General features: G+C 45.4%; 1 pseudogene; it reads left to right on the plus strand.

Annotated features, from left to right (window-relative positions):
• The first annotated feature begins 4,598 nt into the window (after positions 1-4,598).
• Positions 4,599-8,612, plus strand: LOC144139053 (uncharacterized; annotated as a pseudogene).
• Positions 8,613-11,103: the final 2,491 nt, after the last annotated feature.

Below are 11,103 nucleotides of genomic sequence, written 5' to 3' on the forward strand. Positions count from 1 at the left end.
GGTCAATTTCTCTTCTGCCTCGCGGCTGACCTCCTGCTTGGGTATGTTGATGAAGCCACAAAGTGTGATGTTTTGCTTGAAAGTCAGTTTTGATATAAAGATTGACACATCGCCTAATCAAATATCCTGGAGATACGCCTCATATCACTTAGAATGATCGAACTCGGAGGTTTATCATGGTACGTAAGCGGAAGCCTCGTAACCAATAGATGTCCTCACCACGTCACGAGTATAAGCCTCGAGCTTCGCGATCGCTGCGCCGCCTGCCGCTGCTTCTCCGCAGCGCTTACAGGATGTCCACTGCGCAGCTGATAGCGGCTCATGCAGTGTTTTGGTTCTCTTTACCTTCTCTTTGCCTTTCCGCTACCTAAACATCTTGTTATAGTGATGTCTGTAAGCAAAGGCACTTCGGAAAACAGCTGCGTCCTCATTAGAGTGCTCGAACGCCAACAAGAGCTAACCGGGGACACGGTACAGCGCGCTCCTTCGCCGCTCTTACCGGCGTCGGCGACGGTAAGGTGACAGTGACTGTAACCTCCGAATATCTCAGGCGCAAGTGAATTCTATTGACACCTCGTTTAAACCTCTCATTGGAACAGTGGGGCATTTGTTTTGTTTTGCAGCGCGGACAACAAATTCGGTTTTTTTAATGGATACTTCGTAGAAAACTATCATTCGGGGATGTGATTACCTAATACCTGACAACAACTAGTGTCTTTTATAGAAACATAGGCCACGCGAACATGTTAAGTATATTCCGAGTCCGTGGGTGGTTAAAAATGTGCCCACTCCGGCTGACAGCATGGACCTAGGAGAGTTAATGAAACCACGGAAAGATAGATGGTCTGTCAACTCCGGAAGCAATGTAACCGCTCGTGCGGGAATGAAAAAACTCAGTGCGACTTCGGAAATCCTAGAGACGTTCGTCTCCCCTTAGGCAAGGTTGAACTCACTAGACCAATTAGATGCGAAATGCACTGATATTTTTAAAGACAGGGAGAGGGTGGAGGCGGCGCTTAACTATCGTTGTGTACAAATGCGGAGTGAAATCAAGGAATGACCGTTTTAGTAATAACACGCAATCTGCGCGTTCACCTTTATTTTGTTTCTCGACTTTAACGAGCAGCTGATCACTCGGCCGACACATCTTTTGAAGTATAGAGTAAGGAAGTGCACAAGCGATATAAGGTGCCCTTAACAGTGCGGTATATAATAACGCCCTTTTATTTCACTTTTGTGCTAAATTTTTCAGTCCCTGTGTCATGTGATGATGTTTCGAAGAATCGTTTAGTCAAGGCCGCGGGTATAAGCGGAGGATATGTGTAACCGATGACCGTTTTGGAAAGCTCACCTCGCGACAAGACGACCCAGCCGTAACTTATTTGTGCTGGCTCTCGCTAGTAATTTTGCATTATCCATCATACCTATTGCGTAGAATGTCCCTGAAATCTACGCCACATCGGCTTGTTCAGGGTAGTGATCAATATCCGAGATATGAAGCGTAACTGCTGGGCTGTCAGGTATGTGTGCTCCGCTGGATAATGAAACCACACGAAACCGATTTACATCGCAGTGTATAGCCGTAGCATGAGCATCAGAACGAGCTTACTGAGGTACTGTTAGTAAATTTCAGGGCAGTGGAATTAAAATCAGAACCATGCATATATGCCGGTTTTGTGACGCCGGCTTGTGACACACACCTGCGTAAGATCGCGTCAGAAGCATTTACGCTCTCGTAAATACACCACATTTGCGATCAGAGGAACTGCTCCACATAAATATGTATTTCCGACGCATACAAATGGAAAATATCACCCGCGAACATGCCTCAAAAGCAACGGCGACAGTAGTGAGCGGGCCTTGGATTCCCGCGACTGCTTTCGAAACGGGCCGCTAGGGGAATTTCAGTGGCGCCCCTAAGGCAGCGCTCGAGGCCTATATACCTTAAGGAAAGTTCAACGCCTTCTTCAGGCCTTCAGCGATGACCAGCCAAGTTGCAGAGCTTTGCCAATGTTAGCTCGAGAATTATTTGGCTAGAGAATGTTCCCTTCTCTGTAACTAAGTGTGCCTCAAAAAACAACCATGGGTGCATGGAGATGCATATCCCTCTGTGTTAAAAATCAGAGGCCTTTCATCATGTGAATAGAGAAGTCCAAAGAAATTGCCGCTCAGGTTAGATTTGGTACGCAAAGGTTTTGCTATAATTAGGCATTTCATGTGTTGAATCATAAGGTCGTAAACTAAAGACACGAGATTTCAGGGTAGAAAGAATTATGTCATATTACAGCAGGACTACGCCTATGATGGCCCAGGTTCCAGTGCGCTGCAAAGGCGGCTCCCAGGAGCGGGGGCAGTGCGCAATGTCGGGGAGAGAGGAAGCCGCACGTGATGCGGAGTACACACGACTCGGGAAAGCTGGGGCGTTCGAGAGCACTATTAATTGCGGCTACAACCAGACTCCCTCCGTAGATGGTCATGTAAGAAAGCCAGTCTAAGAAAGCCAGCTTTCAAACCCAAACCTTACACCAGTCCTAATAATGTCAGCTACACCTCTGAACACAACGGGATTGCTGAGAAGACGTTTTCCAAAGGAAAATTTAGGCCATCTTTAAATTATTGAGGTCCTAGGACATTTTGACTTTTTAGTATTTTTCCTTTCCGCTGAAAATTGCTCGTCAATGCTTTGTGTGTCGCCGAGAACGATCTGATGGATCTTATTCATAGACAACTTCCCTGTAAAAAAACTGAATGGTTTCCATGTCACTATTTTCACCGGGGTTTTCATCACTCATGCAGCTCACCTCGTATGGAGGCACGTAGTAATTTCCGTCGAAGTCCTCGCAAGAGCTGTACAGCTTGAAGTCTTCAGGTTTGTTGCCCTGAGGCTTGTACATGTGACCGCTCAGCGTAAACGAGACAGCCAGGGATATGTTGACGTTAGCCTTGGCCACCTCCTGAAGCAGCTGGCAGCCCGAGGTCTTCATGCAAGGATTGCACAATAGAATCGATTCAGCGAACTGCGCAGTCGAGTTTTAACCCAATATTGTCACCCGATAGCAAATGTGCGGCACGTCGAAGAATCGGGAATCGACTCGGATGATATCTGGATTTCAGACATGACTTAGAACTTACGAAACAGGGGCATTTGTACGTTTCCCTGACGGGTTTAATGCAAAATGCTGCAATTATTTTGGTAAATATTGTTAGTTGATGCTATTTTGCAGAAAAGTTTCCATCATAAACTAGGTGCTTAAGGCAGACCAAATTATCACCGTGTCGTTTCAGATTTGGTTTGTATTTGACACTCGTCAATTTCGTCTAGCTAGCGTACAGGGAATATGAAGACAGCCAACCGAAAAAAGGTGAAGCTGCACGACAGTTCTGAACCTAGGTTCCTAAAATATTACTTCGTTACGCTAGCGCAAAATCCTTATTGAATTTTCGGAAATACCAAAATACGCGAGCAGTTTGATTTGAGCGCAATTAAATTTTTCAAACGAGGGACCTTTGGAATTTTTACTTTTTTCTAGGTGCCACCACTATCAATATTTAAAGAACGCAATGTTTGCGTCAAGTCAGCCTATAGTTAAATGTCGATAAATAAATCCTAGCTTGACTTGAAACCGAAGAGGATAGCCACCACCACGAACCCCTCAAGGTGGTGGCTTGGCTACGAATAGCTACGACATTTGGCCGGACGCACAAAGTTGAATACAAGACCGCTGAACTGGCCAGAATAATACCAAGTACCACTAAAAGACTTCAACGTGACCCTGGACGTTGCAAAACAATCTGTACAAGTTCTCCCAGCCAAAGAAACCACATTTGCTAGTAATAACATCAACATAATATTAAAAAGCATTCTGCGAAATAGCTCTTTCCCTCTTCAAAGCAAACATACTTTGTATTGGTTGACAAACGGAAGAAAATAACGGTAATCATTTAAGTTAATAGAGCTATAACGTACAAAATCATTTTTATCATTCTCAGTAGATCAGTAATATTTAATAATAATGAGCCGCCGCACAGGCGCAGTGGTTAAGGCGCCGTGCGGCTGAGCCAAAGGACGAGTGGTTGATTTCTGGCCTCGGTAGCCGGTTTTCTGGTGGAGGCAAAAAGCGGAAACTACCATGTGTTCGAGATGTCTGCGCACGGTAAAGATTCCCAGGTGGTCCAAATTAATCCGGAGACCTCCCGTACGGCACGCCTCATCGCCTGTGAAACGCCGCCACGTTACCCTCACAACCAATCAGTATTATGTATTCGCTCTATGTAGTAGCCAGTGATGCGTTAGTGGTATTTACGCATTTCATAGCCAACAGATTACGTGAAATTTGAGCCACCGAGTCGAAGAGCGCAGAACTCCGGTAGAAAAGAAACTCCAACGCCCGCATGCTTTATTCTCTTTTAACCTTGAATAATGCAGTTATTTCCACAATAATTATCCGTTCTCTTCGATTCGCCGAGTTCGAACTAAACAAAAGTGGGCACGGGAGTGGGCACGGGAGTGGGCACGGGAGCGTCATGACGACCAGCACCGCTCACGCTCTGCGCTTTTATGTTACGCAGGCATTCGTGGCCTCGTCGTTCCTGCTGTTTTCGCTGCCTGCCCAAGACCTTCCAGCAACACCACACGTGTGGCCACAGTTCGCGCGCAACGATTACGATCAGCGAAGCTACCATGTACGTCCACCAGAGCCAACCTTTCGTCCACGCATCAACAGTACGGAGTACGGCGCACCTACGTCATCAACCGCTACGTCACACCAAGGCTGTGGCTTAAAAGGCTGCGACTACCGTCACAACCTCAGTGCGCACGGGAGCGTCATGACGACCAGCACCGCTCACGCTCTGCGCTTTTATGTTATGCAGGCATTCGTGGCCTCGTCGTTCCTGCTGTTTTCGCTGCCTGCCCAAGACCTTCCAGCAACACCACACGTGTGGCCACAGTTCGCGCGCAACGATTACGATCAGCGAAGCTACCATGTACGTCCACCAGAGCCAACCTTTCGTCCACGCATCAACAGTACGGAGTACGGCGCACCTACGTCATCAACCGCTACGTCACACCCAGGCTGTGGCTTAAAAGGCTGCGACTACCGTCACAACCTCAGTGGGCACGGGAGCGTCATGACGACCAGCACCGCTCACGCTCTGCGCTTTTATGTTACGCAGGTCAGTAAACAACCCTCTCTGTACGCTAAAAAGAGCGATGACCGCTGCCTTTTGTTGCTCCCGTGCCCAGGGGTGCTATGTGAAACTGTATGCGACTGCTTCTCAATGATTTTTTTGCTGTTGTGTTCGGGGGATGTTGAGGTCAATCCAGGTCCTCCTAGTACACGCTCCAAAGCCCTAACGGAAATCGATTCCCTACCGGATGATCCAAAAGAACAGATGTCTGCCATTTTCTACATCCTAAAGGACCTCCAGGCACGTTCCATAGAGTCAGCCAAGGGACAGTCCGAGTTAGTTGCTGACGTCAAGGCTATAAAGGCAGGGCAAAAGATTTTAGAGGCCCAAATTGGCTCCATTAACCAACGTCTGGACACGCTTGAAGAAAAAACGAAGGGTATAGACGAGCTAGAAGATACCGTTGCCGGCGTTGAAGACAACGTAGCTAATTTGGAAGCTCGAGTTGACCCCTTAGAGTTACGTTTGAACGAGTTAGAAGACCAGTCAAGGCGCAGCAATATTATCTTTCGAGGAATCCCCGATTCGCGCGAATCGTGGGATGAATCAGAGAAAAAAATACTAAACTGCCTCAATGGCACAATCGACAACCTGCCCCATAACGCAATTGAACGCGCACATCGACTCGGAAAATACTCGCCAAACACATGCCGTCCCATTATAGTGAAATTTACAAGTTTCAAAATTAAGGATACGATTCTTGCCGCTCGAGCAACATTGAAAGAAAAAAACGTAGTAATCAGTGAGGATTACTCCGTCGGTACACGTAATCTTAGAAAAAAGCTTTTGGATTATGCAAAAGGCCTGCCCGATTCCCCCAAATATCAGCTTAGATACAACAAGCTAGTCATAAACAAGCAAACGTATATGTACGACTCTGTAGCCGACAAAGTTATCGAATGCTCGTCGTCGCACAAAACTAACCACCTTGCTAGTAGCACCGATGGGCAGGCGTGCGCAGACTCCATCGGTACTTCTCAACCGTCCCCTCAGGCACGTGTCGAAAGCTAGGGAGTTGAGAGGGGCGGTGTGAATCGTGCATCAAAAGTATCTTTCATGCATTGTAACATTCGCAGCATTATGAACAAGCGTGACTGCTTAACATCGTACATCGACACCTGCAATCCTGATATAATAGCATTAACCGAGACATGGCTGCATCCAAACATTCAAGATAATGAGTTATTTGACCAGGCTAACGATTTCACTGTGTATCGCTTTGATCGCGATACACGACACGGTGGCGGTGTCCTACTAGCAGTGCGTAAAGAAATACCATCAAGTGTTGTCCACGTTAGTAACAACATTGAAACTGTTTGGGCTGTCGTCCAGATAGCTCACCAAAAAATTGTTTTAGGAGTGTGCTACCGTCCACCCAATTTTCCATCAGGCTTCACAGATCATCTACACGATTTAATTAACCACGTGATATCCAGCTACTCGAATCTGCCCTTAATCCTACTCGGCGATTTCAATCTTCCAAATATTAGGTGGCAAAATCAACCCCCAATCCTGCAGTCCTTTTCTTCATTAGCAAGTGACTTCATGGATGTTTGCACATTATTTTCATTAACGCAGCTCATAACCAAACCTACAAGAATCACGCAGTCGGTTTCTAGCACACTTGACCTGGTTCTAACATCTCGCCCTGATCTTGTTTCCAACATAACATATCTTCCAGGACTGAGCGATCATTTATTGCTTACATTTGACGCAAATCTGATACCTCCCAAAAAAGAACGAAACACTAAAATTATTCGAAATTACAACAAAGCCAACTTCCAAGCAATCAACGTCGAACTGAGTAATTTTCTAGACATATTCACCGCCAGCTTTTACAGCCGTAGCGTGCAAACCAACTGGGACATGTTCTTATCAAAAGTAAATGATCTTACATCTAAGTACATACCCGTGCATACTATCACAGTTAACCCAGAAGCTCCGTGGTATAACGTTCACTTAAAACGTTTGTCAAACAGAAAAAAGCGCCTGTATCGGTCTGCTAAACGATCTACAAATCCCGCCCGTTGGCAAGATTACAAGACAGCCTCAGAAGAATATATAGAAGCACTAAAAAGTGCCAAAGATAACTTTTTTCCGCAATAATCTGCCAAACATGCTCACAACTAATATCAAAAAGTTTTGGCGCGTGATAAACGCCAACAGTGATACTGCCATATCGCTTGTTCATAACGACGGTGAATCTATTCCTGATGAAGACTGTGCTTCCTTGCTTAATGGTGTCTTTTCACAAAACTTCACTTCCGTTGCACACTGCTCATCACCACAACTAAAATGCTTTGATTACCCTGCAATGTTGCCGCTAACAATTGATTATGATGGTGTAAAAAGTGCTTTAACATTGTTAAATGTATCTTCAGCCCCAGGCTGCGATTTAATTACTCCCAAGTTCTTGGTGGGCACACTTTGTTATTCTTCAGTCTTTCTATCAATGATTTTTCAGCAGTCCCTCACCGAAGGTTCTCTGCCATCACACTGGAAGGTTGGTAAGGTTGTTCCATTTCACAAATCTGGTAACAAGCAATGCCCATTTAACTATCGTCCAATTTCGCTTACTAGTATTCCATGTAAGATTCTTGAACAGATTTTGTATTCACATCTAGCCAACTTCCTCGAGACGAATTCTTTTTTTACACCATCCCAACATGGCTTTCGTAAATCATATTCATGCGAAACACAACTGGCATCATTTACGCACAAATTAAACGTTATTCTTGATCGTTCATCACAGGCAGATTGCATATTTTTAGATTTCAGCAAAGCTTTCGATAAAGTATGTCACAAACTTCTGTTGCTTAAACTCCGGTTTCTTAATCTAGATTCACAACTCTTAACCTGGATTGAATGTTTTTTAACTAACCGTTCCCAATTCGTCAGCGCTAACGACAAAGAATCTGAGCTAAGTGCAGTGCGCTCTGGTGTGCCACAAGGCTCAGTTCTTGGTCCGCTCCTCTTTTTAATCTACATTAACGATCTACCCTCCAATGTTACTAGCAACATTCATCTCTTTGCTGACGACTGCGTGATCTTCCGAGAAATAACATGCACTAACGACTTACATATTCTTCAGTCAGGTCTTAATGCGATTTCAGAATGGTGTAACAACTGGTTGATGGAATTAAACCCAAATAAGTGTAAACTCATGCGTGTAACTAGGTCTCCTAGCACACCGCCTGTATACTACCTAGGTAATAACCCGTTAGAAAATGTACCCTCTTACAAATACCTTGGTGTGCACATCACAACTAACCTAACCTGGAACGTTCATATCACCTATGTAATTAACAACGCCAACCGCATGCTTGGGTACCTACGCCGTAACTTTTCAAAAGCCCCTTCCACTCTAAAATTACTCCTATACAAAACACTAATTCGCTCAAAACTAGAATACGCAGCAGCAATATGGGATCCCTTTCACGTCAATTTAATAGAGTCACTAGAAATGGTTCAGAATAACTCGGCTCGTTTCATTACATGTAATTACAATCGCACCGCAAGCATATCATCCATGAAAGCAGACCTTAGTCTACCATCCCTTGCATCACGCCGTAAAGTTTCCCGCTTATGTCTTTTTCACAAGCTCTACCACCATGCCTTCTTACATAATGAATTCATAATCCGTCCACATCACATTTCACAACGTTTGGATCATCCCTTCAAAGTCGGCATTCCTTCCTGCAGAACTAACTTCTTTTCGCAGTCGTTCATGGCACGAACATCGAAGGGATGGAACGGCCTTCCAAACCCGACAGCAACCATTCGAGACTTTAACCTTTTCAAGAACGCAATAGCTAACATTGTATGACCAGAAACGTGCTGACTGTATAACTATTGTTCTCTTTTTTTTTGTTCTTTCGTTGTGTTGTTATTTTCACTGTTTCTCCCTACCCACTCCCCTCTGTAATGTCTATTGACCTTGAGGGTAAATAAATAAATAAAAATAAATAAAAGATCAGCACCCGCTTCGAACGAGCAGCGAGAAGTTCGGCCATTCATTTCTCACCAGACTGAGTCCATAACTGATTGCTCCATGCGGGTCCGAGAGCCACGTCGGCGGAACGATGCGGCAGTCCTGAAGTGCCCTGTCCTCGTGCGAGACGTGAGTGATGGAGATGAACATGGAAGGTACGAACACCTTCCTGCGAGGGAGAGGAAACAGTGAGAAGAATAGATATCTGGGAAAGATCACCATTCATACGATAACCAGGGAGTAAGATGTCTCCAATTACCGGTCCCAGTCGCTTTTCTTGAAAAATCGAAGCTGAGAAAATATTAAAATTACACACACGTTGTTCCTGCAAGCCAGTCAACTTTTCATCTGGACAAAATTCTTCAGTATGCCTCCTGGCAGGGTATGTCATTAGAAGTATCCTCCCGCATTCTTGTTTTCCTCACTATTATTTGTTTACCCTTTTCTTTCAAAAGGGATCAGCTCAGCACGCGTACTCCCAAGGCTCCCTTTGTCCGGCGAAGGCACACGTACAAATTGGGGAACCGTTTTAACGCACTCGGCTTCTATTGTGGAGGGCTGGGTGCGAGTTCGATACGAAAGCCAGTGTAACAAAGTTCCAACCAAATGGACCTACTTAAAAGCATCTGTTCACAGCTGCGGCAACTGCACCGGGCAAGGACACCGCCTTTTTTCTTCATACAGGCGCGTCTAGTGTTTTCGGAATATGACCCGAAATCAAAGTACCAGATAATAAATCCAGAAGTAAAAAATAATCACCGAAACCGGCATATACAGGAACAACTCAACCTACTTAACACACGGATAGCCGAAGCTGGCATACCATAGGCAAAACCATGCCTACTTTGAAAAGTATTGACGGGAATGAAGCTAGCGTAAAAACCTCTTCAAATACCAGGAAAAATGTGTATCGCACTATACATTTCTATTCCTCGCGCTAGCAGCTTCTTCCTAGCGTCAAAGGATGAGAACAAAAGCCCCAGGACTCGGACTGCGGTGACAAGAAGGCCAACCTGGGTCAGCAGGTGCTCTCCCCACAGGGGGCAGTGTCTTTACCCTAAATGTCGCTGCACTGCGGAAGGCAGTAACCTTGCGGCGTGAAAGCAGGAACTCCGTGCTGTCGCAGGTATACAACAACAGCAAACTAACGCATGCACACATTCGTGGAACGTACACTGAACCGGTGAGAATGATTTAAACAAGAATGTTTCGACAATGCTCTAGTAAATTCTATGCTGTGGCCGCGTGGTCGCCACGTATATTGGCTGTGGCCAATGATCTATTTGAGTTTAGCTGTATATGTGGCCCTGCACTTACAGATCCACGATGTCCAGCAGTACAACGGTTTATTTGCGGCCGAAGGGGACAGGATTTACTGATCGCCTGAAATGCTCCCTGGTGACGAAGTTTCATGGGCATCTGAATAAATAATTTTGGGCTTTGCAAATGCTAAAGGGCGAAATCTCACGCTTGGATGCTTACTTCATTTCGTTTAGCAGTTTTTGCAGCGTGGACGCGTCCTTTATAGCCGCACCAAAAACAGAGTAGATAGCCGGATTGGATTCCTTCTCCGATACCACCTTGAATGCAGTCTGAAAGAAAACATTCATGAATCATTTTACTTTGAAAAGAGGATAAGCACCGAATCTTGTCACCGCAACGCAACGGTCTTACGGAGTTCAAGTCAAAGGAATGATTGAATTCTTTTTCTCTTGAGCGTCGACTGCAGTCATCCCTAAGAAAGACACATGCAGGTCGATTATCAGACCCGAATCGTCTGCGGACTGCCCGAGTCACGATCCGGCACTGGATTTTTTCATGTATTCTTATGGACTTCCGGTCCGCACGCAGCCCTCGGTTTTCCCACAGACCGTCCAGCCCTGGTAAATCAAGGATGCCCACAGTTACAACCGTATTTAGCA

The sequence above is a fragment of the Haemaphysalis longicornis genome, unplaced genomic scaffold (genome assembly GCF_048455015.1).
Source record: "Haemaphysalis longicornis isolate Haplotype H1 unplaced genomic scaffold, Haemaphysalis longicornis Haplotype H1 scaffold_5, whole genome shotgun sequence".
Lineage (NCBI taxonomy): Eukaryota > Metazoa > Arthropoda > Arachnida > Ixodida > Ixodidae > Haemaphysalis > Haemaphysalis longicornis.